Below are 12,857 nucleotides of genomic sequence, written 5' to 3'. Positions count from 1 at the left end.
GCATCAAATGTATGCTTACTGATGAGGGGGATGACTTGGAGGCTGGCAAGGCTGGGTGGCAAAATCAGGCTCCCAAATCAGGCTGGAACAGCGGGCCAAATCTACAAGATGAAACAGAAGAGGGACAAATGTACACTTTACTTGGGCTCAAAAAAACAACAACTCAAATACAGGGGTTTATGTGTAAAGGATCCAGACTTTCAGTAACAACAAATTCAATGTGCCGCAGTTGGGTGACCTTGGATAACGTGTAATTTCTGTGATTCGACGTCCTGGAAATGAGGAGTTTGGATCTGGCCTCTTCCACCTCTAAATCTATGATCCCATTAATCAACCATACCATGTCACTGCTAAAAAAAGGTAATATTTAGGTTTCAGTAAGAGAATGGCTTAGCATTCCAAGGAGTTCCACTGTCCTGTGCTGATCAGAGCTCTTCTAGAGTCTCCCACATTTTAGAAGGGCACTGATAAATTGGAGAAGGAAAAGGAGGTGGCAGGACAGGTGGAAGGAAACAAGAATGTTTTAGCTGAAGCAAAAACAAGCAGGAAGGAGATGGCAGTAGCATAGAAAACAATTTCAATCAATCAATAAGCATTTATTAATTGCTGTGCACTGTGCTGAGTGCCACAGGCACAGTCTCACCTAGGATAGCTAAATAGCACAATGGATAGAGTCCCAGGCTTGAAGTCAGCAAGGTCCGAGTTCAAATTCAGCCTCAGACACTTACTAGCTGTGTGACCCTGGGCAAGTCACTTAACACTGTTTGCCTCAGTTTCCTCATCTATCAAATGAGCTGGAGAAAGAAATGGTAAACCACTCAATATCTCTGCAAAGAAAACCCCAGAAAGGGTCGTGGAGAGTCAGACATCTATTGAACAACAACAGTCTCACCTGGAGAGGGGGGTAGTCCTTCCCTTGGGGAGTCCAGCTATCACCCCCATGGACGCTGGAGGTGGAGATGGGCTCAAAGAGAGGCCAACAAAGTGGGAGGGCTTTGAAAGGTGGCAGTGCGGACCATTGGAGGACCCTGAAGGGAAGTGTAGGGACAACAGTTCCCTTGGAGAGGAAGAGGCCCTTCCCCATGGACATTAACACCCTGGAACAAATCTCCATTTGCTCCATGCTAGATACAGCCTTGAAAAGAAGCCTGAAGCCATATGGGCTAATTGCCTTCAAGGATCTTTATTATGTGGGAGAGAGATTGAAATTGTACTACTTAAAACTGGGACTAAAGAATGGAGTTCCCAGAAGGCAGAGATGAGCCCAGCATAAGGATCCCTGCTTCTATTAAGAAGAACAAGGCTGAATGGAAGGTGGAGATGGAGAAGGTCTAACTTAGAAGGAAGAGATAGCATGTGGTCTAGATACCAGGCCATGGGAGTTTGGAGGAAGCTACCCCCAACTGGCTGAACCCCAGTGGTTTGCTTGAATAGCCTGGCCGTGCAGTTATCTGCTGTAAACCTTAGTCCTCATTCCCAAATGAGAGATGAGGCTGGCCTCCCTCCATGCCCTCCTCTGTCCCCCTAGACCTTGGCCTTGAGGAAAATTATGGTCAAGTGCTTGGGTGGAACACCAGGTGCCCCAGAAGTTGGTGGATTGTTCCTTTTAATGTAGCTCCACATGCAGAGCTTTCCAGACCTGGCCTCCATAAAATTCAACATGGAGTGACAGGGGAAGAAAGCAAAGGAGAGTGGAAAGGACCCATAAATGTAGAGGGAATATATTTTTTGGGGGAGGCCTGACAGGAATCCCAGTTAGGAAGCATGATAGTGGAGGGAGTGGCTGTTTGTCGTGGTTGCCTACCCCTGGCGATCCCCATTGATGCTCCTCATTGCCTTCTTTAGAGGTGTGGGGGGAGGGCTGGAGAGACCACTGGGATCTGGATTCCCACTGGCTGTGTGACACTGGGTAAGTTACTTCTACCTCTGAGCCTCAGTTTCCTCATTTATAAAAAAGCAGTCTTCCATCTTAGTGCTTCCTTCTGGGACCAGCCCCAATCAATCCTTTCTAAATCTTGTTTGTATGTTAACTGTTTGCCCCTCCCTCCTCTTAGAGCAGGAACTGTTTTTTTTTCCCTTTTTTTGTATCCCCAGCACTTGGCCCAGTATACACAGTAGGTGCTTGACAAAAATTAGTTGACTATAATGATGAGACAGCTAGGTTGTTCAGGGGATAGAGCTCAGAGCCTGGAGTTAGGAAGATCTAAACTGAAGTCCAGCCTCAGCCACTGACTAGCTGTGTAACCTTGGGCAAGTCACTCAACCTGTCTGTCTCAGTTTTCTCAACTCTTAAACGGGGATAATAATTGCACCTACCTCCCATGGTTTGTTGTGAGGTTCAAATGAGATCATAATTATAACGTGGCTGGCACACAGTAGGTGCTTAGTAAATACTTGTTCCGCTGTCCCCCACTATGCCCTTACAGTATTTTTCTGAGGATCGAGGAGACGTAAGTACTTTGCAAGCTTTAATGTAGGCAGCGTTAATGTCAGCCACCATAATTATTATTCATAACGTTTAAATGTCAGCTGCAGAGGGCTACAGTGAAAAGCCCAGATTTCTTCCTTTGATTGATGTTTTTGAGTTCTGATATTAATAAACCTATGCCACAGTCTCCTAATGAGGCAAACCTGTGGCATTCAATATTATCTGATTCAATATCCATTCAGCAGCATGTGATCATAGACAAAGCTGCAGGGCACCTCGGATGCCATGAACTCCAACTATTTCCTTTTACAGATTGGGAAACAGAGGTTCACAGACACAGAGCTCAGATAACTTGCCACAGTCACATGAGAGCTGGTGGCAGGAAAAGAATTTGAACTCTTGTCTTCTGATTCCAAATTCAGCATTTTTTCCATAGCACCAGGTATATAATCAATCCTTTTCACAATGCTGTAAAGCAGTTTTACAAATGTTATCTCATTCTATCTTCATAGCAACCCTGGGAAATTGGTACTATTATCATCCCCGTTTCACATTTGAGGAAACTGAAGTAGACATATGTGAAGTGACTTGTTCAAGGTCACAAAGCTAAGTGTCTGAGGCTGGATTTGAACTCATGCCTTCCTGACTCCAGACCCAATACTCTGTGGGCTACAGCACCCCCTAGCTTCCTAGCAGAGCACTTTTCCTTGAAAAAGTCCTATCAGTGGGGCAAGATAGGCACTTTTTGTCATCCAAATCTGAGACACCTTCAGATTCTTGGTGTGGAAACTCCCTCTGTTAATCAAGACCAGCAACTCATCTATAACATATTCTTTTAGAATTTTCTTTGATTTTAATTCATATTGATATATTTTGGGGTTTTTTAATATCTTCATTTCCCAGTAGTCTATCCTCCTCTCTCCCAAGAAAACCATCCATTTCTTGTAGCAAAAAAATAAAAGAGAAAGGTGTGAGGACTGGGATTTGAGGGAGGAGATCAGTTCATCAGAACTACCCCTTGATGCAATCTGACAATTTACACAATGTTCTACATCCATAGGCCAACACCTCTACCAAACAGGTGCAAGTTGCATTTTCTCATTCTTTTTTAGGGCCAGGATCGGCCCTTGTAATTTTACAGGGTTCAGTTTTGTATAACTTCTTGTCTAAGAGATAGGTGAATGGGAGGGAATGGAGAGGCAACTTGGTACAGGGAAGAGAGTGGTGGACTTGGATTCTCATTCTACCTCCAGGCAAATCACTTCAGTTCCCTGAGTCTCAGTTTCCTCATCTGGAAAATGAAGATAAAACTAGTAGAGTCGTGGTAAGGATTAAATGATGTGTGTGTGTTTGTATTTTTCTTTACAGATGAGGAAACTGAGGCAAACATGGCTAAGTGATTTGCCCAGGGTCACACAGCTAGGAAGTATCTGAGGATAGATTTGAACTCAGGAAGAGGAGCATTCCTAACTCCAAGCTTGGCACTGTGACACCTATTTGCCAAAGAGATGCATATGTGTGTATGTGTGTGTGTGTGTGTGTGTGTGTGTGTGTATGTATATATATATGCACACATGCAGATACACGTATAAATAAATTATATGTGTGTGTATGTCTTGATAGACAGTGTTTTATAAACCTGAAAGGTGCTCTAGAAATGCTAGCTGTTATTTCTCTTATTATTATTCCAATTCCTCTTTCCTGGCTTTGCTTTCTGGTTGCCCTGCCTTCCCTGTTGTGCTAACAGCTGCTTTCCTCCAAGGTGTCATGACCAAAGGATGAACTCACTGACCTGACACTAGGGGAGTGCTTGTGAGAAGGACTCACTCATGAAAAATGGCAGAAAGCATGCAGCCCAAATAACCTGCCACAAATGATGAAATGCTTAAAGAAAATCAAAACCAACCATCTCCAAACTCTAACACTTGTAATTAAAATCACATGTAAGAAAAATGAGAGAATGTTTAGTCCCAGTTTTTCCTGGCTGGAATCATAGTGATCCAATGACCAGGGACAGTGATTGGACCTGTGATTTCATTGGTACAGGGGACTCCCAGCAGAGGACACTCCTTCTACTGGTGCAGGTAGGTACCTTCTCTCATATTTTCACAGGACTACTCTATACATATTGACTATAAAACTATTAAGCTCTTACAGTCTTAAAGAGTTGCCTGAAGAAGTTAAGCTGACTCCCAATTAAGTTAAATTGACCCTCATTGAGAAGTTAAATGACTCTCAAACCTCAAAGGAGAAAGAAGAAAGATCTTAGAACTGTATAAGCAATGAAAAGACAAATCAACCTGATGATGAGAAAGATGGATGGTGGATGGCCCTAGGCCTGTCATTACAATGGTGTGGAGAAGGCCTAGTGAGGATACTCTCTGCCAATGTAGATCAGCACCCTTTCTTTGACTTAGAGTCTTTGGGACCTTCCTAGGGCACTGAGAAGGTGACTTGCCCAACTTTATACAGTCATGAACTCACGACTCCCTGACACCAATAGCAGCTGTCTCTCCCCTAAGATGGGGCCTCTGATACAAGGCTAGAAAAGTTGCACATCAGTAACACTTCTGGGTCAAGATGGAAGGCAGTCCGCCTTGTTTCATTCCAGTCCTTCCAGACTTGATGGAGAGAATGGGATTGGCATGTATTTCTGGGGGAGTGTGACTCAGTCTCTGATGCTCATCCTTGTCCGGGAGTAACCCTGGGCTTTCCAGGGTTCTGTCATTGGAGTGTGAGTGCTGACAGATACAAAAGGCATTAGGGACAGGCCCAGGGAGCTCATCCCCATGGCTGGCAGGGGACAGATGAGTCTTTCAGTCAGACCTGATTTCTAAGTCCTAGAGAGAGCACAGGAGGAGACAGGACCCAGAGAGCTTTGCAATCCCAAAGGATCATGAATTAGCTGGGTTCCACTCTCAGTCCATAATTTTTTCTAATGGCCTCTTTCAGGAAGGTGGAGGGTCTTTATTTAAGTTAATAGGCAATTGCTCTTCAGAATGGAAGTACACCTAGACAATAATTATTGCATTTGCAGCTTGGGATAGTGGATAAGGTGCTGGACAGGGCATCCTGGTTTAAATCCTGCCTTGGAAATTTCTGGCTGTATAACCTTGGGAGACATACTAAGTCTTAGGCAATATTCTAAGATGCTAAATTCTACAGGGGAAGGGGAAAAGAGGAGGTGATTGGCTTGGGTGGGCAAAATTGTCACACTGGGAGTTTCTGTACTGAAAATCACAAGTCTCTTAATCATTGATTTTGAGTTATAAGGGATCTGTGAGGCCATTTAGTTTGACCCCCTCATTTTACAGATGGGGAAACTAGGTCCCAGAGAATGGAAGTGATTTCCCTAAGATTGTAGAGACGATAAATTTTAGAGGTGATATTTAATATCAGGTCTTCCTTACCCAAAGTCTAGCACTTTTCCCAATGTCCAAGAATTGTCATCTATATATAATTTTGTTGTGGAGAATAATTGCCTAGCCACCATCAATGTCAGGACTCAAATCTGAATCCTCTTACTCACGAAGCTTCTTCCACTAGACTGTGATGTTTCAGAGAGAAATCTTTGGCAGAAATGGGGCATCCTGAAATATTGGATTCACTGGTGGCTGTTACTTGCTTCTGGACATGGACCACATGTGGCTAATGTTACATATGCTCATTTCCTTTCCTCCCTTCCAGTGACAACACACATGGTGATTGGCATCTGTAAGAGGGAATGTTTTAGATGAAAGATAAATATTTCAACCCAACAAACATTTATTAGGCACTTGGTGTACATGAAGCACTGTGCCCAGTGTTGGAGATCAGGCACAGAACTGGGGTGGAGCAACGTGTAATTTGTCTCAGGGCACTGAATTTAGAGGGTGTTTACAGGAATTTAATTCCTTCAGAAGTATAAAAACAGGATAGAACACAAGCTTGAGAGTAGGGTTGTTTCATTTTTGACTTTGTATCTCTGGTGACTAGCACAGTGCCTTTTGATTGAAGATTGATTGGATGAATTATTATTGAATGCTTGACTGAAACAACAGAGCTTAGTACCTAGCTAGGAACAATAACTAGTTAAAATGAGAACTTACCAGATAGAGGGTGGGACAATCCATCCCCACCTCCCTCACTGTTTTTTCCCCTTCCCTATAGTGGGGTCCTCTGTATCAGCTTTGGACTAGAGTTCTTAGGTATGTTTCCTACCAATATGGTGATGTTATTCTACCTGACCTCTTCAACTGAAGAATGCTTTGTGCAAAATATTTAGTTATTTCTCTATAAACAAAACACATCTGCCCTCAGGGTGTTTATAATCTATTGGTAGTGATGATGGTGGAGGGGGACAATATACACACAGAATTTAGAGTCAGACAGGACCTTGATCAGGGGTGGGGAGGCCACTCTAGTCCAGCCCCATTGGGTACATAATTAAGTAAAACAAGGCAATTTGAAAGAGACAGAGCAGTAACAACTGGAAGCTCATTAGAGGTAGCAGTCATGACTTTATATTAAGAAGAGTGGGGGAAATACACGCAAATGCTCCACAGCTCAAGACTCCCTGTTATCTCAGGATAAATCCAGACCCCTCTTTGCTGTCTAGAGCCCTTCACCTCTCCCCTCGCTCTGGTTTAAGCCTTCCAGTCTTATTATCCATTGCTGCCTTTCACATTCCTAATGGCCCAGCCAGACTGGAATGCTCTTGCTTCTCATCTTTGGCTCTTAGGATCCAGTTCAGGTGTTACATCCTACAAGATAACTTTCCTCCTGGCCCGGGGCTGGTACTCCACTGCTCCCCATGTTACTTTGCTTTTATTTTGTATATAGTTACTTATGTATGCATACTTCCTGCATTTTCTTCCTCTGAATCCCTGGAATCTAGCCCTGTGCTGGGCACAGTAGGCACTTCATATATGCAGAGGAAGGTGGCAGGCTTGGGAGATGGATGTTTACCATTTCCTTTTATGCTCCAGGCTAGCAAGGTAATCTTTAAGAGAAAGAATAGATTATGGGTTGGAATGGCCGTATGCCATGAGTAGTAATTCATGAAGGAGCAAATGGAATCTCTGTTGGGCTTATAAAATGCTCGTGGGCATTTGTATGCAGGACCTGAAAACAATTTTCTAATAAGAAATCTCAGAGGGTGATAAATGAGATTTTACCTGGTGTGCTTTGAGTTACTGAAAAAAAAGCCACCCCAAACCCAAGCCCAGGTAAGCCGATATCATGTTAGTATTCCACATTTAAATGGAGATGCCAAAGATGAAGTACAGCAGGGTTATAAATAATTGAGAAGAGACCGATCAAATGTTACTTCTCCCTCTGTAATAGCCGACATAATCAACTACTCTATCAGCTTCCATCTGCCTCCTTTTGATACATGGAATGTCACTGTCTGCTGCTCTGACCATGGCTTCCCAGAGGCCTGGAATGACCAGCAAGGAAGTCAGTTAATGCATCATCAAGCATGTATTAAGTGCTTGCTGTGTGTGGGGCCCGTGCTAGGTGCTGGGGTTGTTTTGTTGGTGCTTCGTCATTTACAGTCAGTCTGACTCTCTGGGATCCATCTGGGGTTTTCTTGGAGTGGTTTGCCATTTCCTTCTCCAGTTCATTTTACAGAGGAGGAAACTGAGGCAAACTGTCCAGTCACACAACTAGTAAGTGTGTGAGAAGGTGTGTATGTGAGAGGGTGTGAGTGTATGTATGAGTATGTGTGAGTGTGTATGAGTGCATATGAGAGTGTATGTGTGTGCTTTCTTTGCTTTGTCAAAGCATAGAGACATCCCCACTGATGGTGTGGACCAGCAGAGAGAGTGCCACCTGGGCCCATCTCCTGGGATATCTGCCATTGAGTGGTTCCGCTCTTTGCTGCAGGGGGACCATGAGGCCAAGGGGTGAGTGGGGCCCATGGTCACAAGGAGGAAGGAGGGGTGCAAATGCATCCCCTGGGTGTTGGTTTCTGGGCTCAGGTAATTACTTCTGTATGTTTGTGTCCTGCCTCCCCAATGTTAAAAGCACTTTGGAGGCCTGGCCGGTGTTTGAGACCTATTAGTGATAAAAATGGTGGCCTCTGTCCCTTTGCCTTGCACATAGCTGGTCATCAAGATAGAATGAGGATGAGGATGGTGGTTGGAATGAAGTCAGGGGCACATGAGGGTAGAATGAATTGGGTCAAAGGAGGGTTTTGTTTCTCGTTTTTGTTTTTTTCAGGATGTGAGAGTGGAAAGAGTGTAGGATTGACTGAACTCAGGAAAGTCCTGGGTTCAAATACCACTTCTGACACTATCCGTCTAAACTTGGGGAAATTGTTTCACCTCTTCCTGATCTGCAAAATGTAGATAATCATCCCTACAGGACAAGCAGGGTAGCCCAGCAGATGGCCTCGGAGTCAGGAAGACAGGCTCAAACCCTGTCTCTGCCCTGTGCTGGGCAAGTAACTTCATCTTTCACTGACCCAGGTGACGTTAAGGCGACAGTCTATGAGGGAAAAAAGGGCTGAGGAAAGGGTGTTTGGTCTAGAAATGAGCAGGGATAGTGAGTAGGGCCATGGTAGAGGGGATGGGTACGTTCCTTCCAGGGGCAAAGGCCAGTTTGATCCGATCATGGTCCCAGGGACGGAGGAGGGGAGGGAATGCATCAGGGGACCAGGAGGTTGGCAAGGCTGCCAAGGAGATGACCAGGCCTGGGGAAAGAGGTGAAGCACAGCTGGATCCTACCTGAAATAAAGAGGCAGCTGAGACAGTCACTAATGACTGGGGAGGGGGCAGAGAGACTATTCTGGGCAGACCTTGTGGTCCTAGTGGTGAGGAGGTCCTGAGGACATCCAGAAAATGAGCTGAAGTAGGGAAACCTCAGAGGTCATTTTACAGATGAGGAAACTGAGGCCCAGGGAGCAGAAGTGACTTCCCAGGCTATACAAAATAAGCGTTTGAGGAGGATTGGAACCCAGATCCTCTGAGTCTCAAATCCGTGCTTTTGAGGTTGGATGGGTGGGTATTGCTGCTTGAAACAGTTTCTCCTCTCCTGAATGGACATGAATCTCTACAGACTTTCCTTCCCCTCATTTTCTCCATTCCCTTTCCCTTCCTTCCCTCCCCCTAGTCACTTTGTAAAAGCATGGTGTGAGGAGCTTAGTTTACAGGGGATGGGGTGGGGAATGGTCTTTGTTGGGAAACACTTCATTTCTCTCCTCCCACCACAGGCCCTTCTGATAAGGAGGGTTATCTCTTAGGGTTTTTCCCCTAATCTGGACCTAGAAAAGGTCACAGTCAATTCTGGGGGTCACAGAGCTATTGGCAGCCCTGCTTCCTGGGAATCAGAATCCTTCACATTTCTGACCACTCACTGAGCACGTCTCTCCCCAAGCCTTTTCCAAATTAATTTCTACATTTCCTATCAAGGTGGAAAAGGTGTCTCTCTATTTTTCCTCATTCGAGAAGGGATTCTCTTTTTTCTTTTTTAATCTCCAGATTTGAAGTGTGTTTTCTTTCAGTTGTGTCTTTCATTGTGACCCTGTATGCAGTTTTCTTGGCAAAGATACTGGGGTAGTTTGCCATTTTCTTCTCCAGATCATTTTACAGATGAGGAAACTGAGACAAATAGGGTGAAGTGACTTGTTTGGGATGACATAGCAGGTAAGTGTTTGGGGCAGAATTGGAACCCATTTTTCTAGGTTCAAGTCTGGTAGCCTGCCCACTATACCATGCCTCCATTCTACAAAGTAAGGATAGGATTATAGTGATGGGAGAGGGAACTAACAACTAAGGGAAAGGCCTCTAGGAAGAGGAGGCCCCCTAATTGAGTCTCAAAGGAAGTCTGGGTTCTGAGAGGCAGAAATGAAGAGGGAGAGCATTCCAGGCAGAGGGTACAGTCTGTGCAAAAACATGGAGGGAGGAAATGGGAGGTTAGCTAGGGGAATAGGCCATGCTGGCACAAGGAAAAATTACCACACACTTAGCTTGAAAATATAGGCTATGGTGGGATTGTGAAGGATTCAAATGTTCATCAGAGGAGTATCCTTCTATTTCCCAGCCTCATCTAGACTCAGCACGAATCCCCTGCATTTCCTAAGCTCCAAGTGCACTTTCCCCAGGATCTTTTCTCTTTCCCAGAGACTTTGAATACGCATGGTCCTGCTTAAACCCCTCTGAGCACTAGCTATAGGGAGGGTCCCACAAACCTGCTCGGCCTTGGAGCACCATTGTGGGGAGGTGACCTCCACCAGTGCCAGCCTTTCCTCTCTCAGAGATCTCAGCCTCTGGGAAGCCATATGCAGAGGGCAGAAATGCCTTTTGGAGAAATGCACCCTCTCAGGTCTTCCCCATCTTAGTTAGGCTAAGCATGGATCTACTCTGTCTCCCCACAGGCACCTTCCCGTTAGCTCTCAGTGGCAAGAACCATGCTGTTCCCATCATCTAGCATCTCTAACCGGCCTCAGTTCACATAAACTAAGTGCTGCTACCCACAAGTTCTAGTCTCTCAGTAACTCCTCCGCCACAATCTGCCCACAGGGCAGGTTTGAGAAATATTCTAGGAACTGAGGTTCCATCATCTGTGGCCGGGAAGGGGCCTCACCCCCTTTTTAATAGTCCCAAAATGGGAGTGGGGAAAGGGCCGATAGTTAACAGTGGCATCACCCATGGGAACCCTCTTGGCTTCTTCATCCCATGGATGATGGATGCTTCATGAGAGGCAGCATGATGTAGCAACTATACCTGGGTTCAAATCCTTCCTCAGACATTAACCAACTGTGTGACCCTCTGAAAGTCACTTATCATCTCTGGCCTCAGTTTCCCCATTTTAAAATGACCTCTAAAATCCCTTGCAGCTCTAAATCATTGAACCTGTGATCTACAAATTAATAAAAGAGTGGGCCAAAAGCACATCTGTTGCATGGGCAGCTCCATTAAACTAATGGAATTTCTGAAGAAATGATTGTCATCCAGTCACTCACCCACTGTTTGTTCACCTATACGCAAGGGAGAAATGTTACTTGTTACAGAGAAGATGATGGAGAAGGAGGTTTGGTCCCAGAGGACCTGAATTCAGATTCTGACTCTGCCACTTGCTTCTGGTCAAACTCCAGGCAAGCCACTTCACCTTCACAGGGCCCAATTTCTGTACTGGTAAAATGTAGCAGTTGACAAGAAGGCCTGTGAGGTCCATTCCAGCCCTAGACCTAGGCCACCATCATACTGTAACTGTGGCTAAGTCATTTCCTTTGTGAACCTGAAGTCTCCTGGAAAATGGGCACATTGAAGAAGAAGATGCCTCTGCGGTCCTCCATAGCTCCAGATCCATGGTCCCATGATCCACAGAGGAGGTGCTACATGAACACAAGGCAGAATGTGAAGTACGAGGGGAGTCTGGCTCCATGTCCTGGCCTTACCCTAGCCAGGGGTGGCCATTTATGGGAACAGAGAGCCACTCTCTCTTCTGCTTCTTTTTCAGGTACCAAGCAACAAAATAGAGACCCAAAGCCATAGGGAGTGTGTGTATGTGTGTGTATGTGTGTGTGCGTGTGTGCGTGTGTGTATGTGTGTGCCTGCCAGTCCTTAAAAGCAAAACCCAACAGAATGACAGCTGAGGATCTGCGTGGCTTCAGAGAAATGAAAACCAACAAAAGAAATTTCTAGCGCAGCCTGGAAGGAAGCCTGCTGGTCCCCATGCCTGCGGGGGTGGAGCCTGTGGTGAATCACAGGTTGCAGGTGCCTGAGCGTGGGATGGCTTCGGTGCAGTCCTAAACACGTCTTCCATCCCCCTCTGTGTGTGTGACTGGTGAACAGTTGTCAGAGGACTGACCGTCACACCCATTACCCAAAGCTTGCCCCCAACATACTCCCTAGTCTCTTATCTTCAGTCCCTCCCAGTCTATCGGTTCCTTCCCTACTGACTACAAACATGCTCAGGTCTCCCTCATACACTCTAGCTAACGTCCCCTACCTCTCCTCTCCTCTATTTCATACCCAGCAGGGAGGCAGCTTGTGGCTCAATGGAGGGAGTACTGGGCCTGGAGTTAGGGAGACCTGAGTTCAGATCCAGTTTAGACACTTGAAGTGCTGAATCTTTGAACTGTGATCTACAAAGCATTAAAACAATGGGTCAAGAGGACATCAGGTACATGGGCAGCTCCACTGAAACCATCAAACTAAAGGAATTTCTGAAAGAATAAGAGTCATGCAGTCACGCATCCAATGTATACCGAACTTGTGACCGTGGGCAAGTCACTTAACCTCTGTTTGCCTCAGTTTCCTCACTTGTAAAATGGAGATCACAATTGCCAAGGTTGTTGTGAGAACTGCAACAAATTTTTTTTAAATCTCAAATTATATTTTTTCCAATTATATATAAAAACAATTTTCAACATTTTCTTAAATTTTGAGTTCCAAATTAATTGTGATTAATAAAGTACCTGGCAGATAGTAGAGACTATATA

At 45.1% G+C, this 12,857-nt stretch overlaps 1 protein-coding gene across 3 annotated transcripts in view; it reads right to left on the bottom strand.

Moving 5' to 3' along the window:
* The window catches only part of GRAP2 (GRB2 related adaptor protein 2), a 94,185-nt gene that overhangs the window by 40,416 nt on the left and 40,912 nt on the right, over positions 1–12,857 (bottom strand). For 2 of the 3 annotated variants that reach the window (XM_072656206.1, XM_072656205.1), the window contains one exon: positions 20–101. The exons of the other annotated variant lie outside the window; for it this stretch is intronic. The gene's annotated coding sequence lies outside the window, so the exon portion shown is untranslated. The remainder of the gene's footprint in view (positions 1–19; positions 102–12,857) is intronic. 3 annotated transcript variants of the gene reach the window in all.

Source organism: Notamacropus eugenii, chromosome 3, assembly GCF_028372415.1.
Source record: "Notamacropus eugenii isolate mMacEug1 chromosome 3, mMacEug1.pri_v2, whole genome shotgun sequence".
NCBI lineage: Eukaryota > Metazoa > Chordata > Mammalia > Diprotodontia > Macropodidae > Notamacropus > Notamacropus eugenii.
Note: the sequence above shows the minus strand (reverse complement) of the source record. Positions and strands in the feature narration are given on the sequence as shown.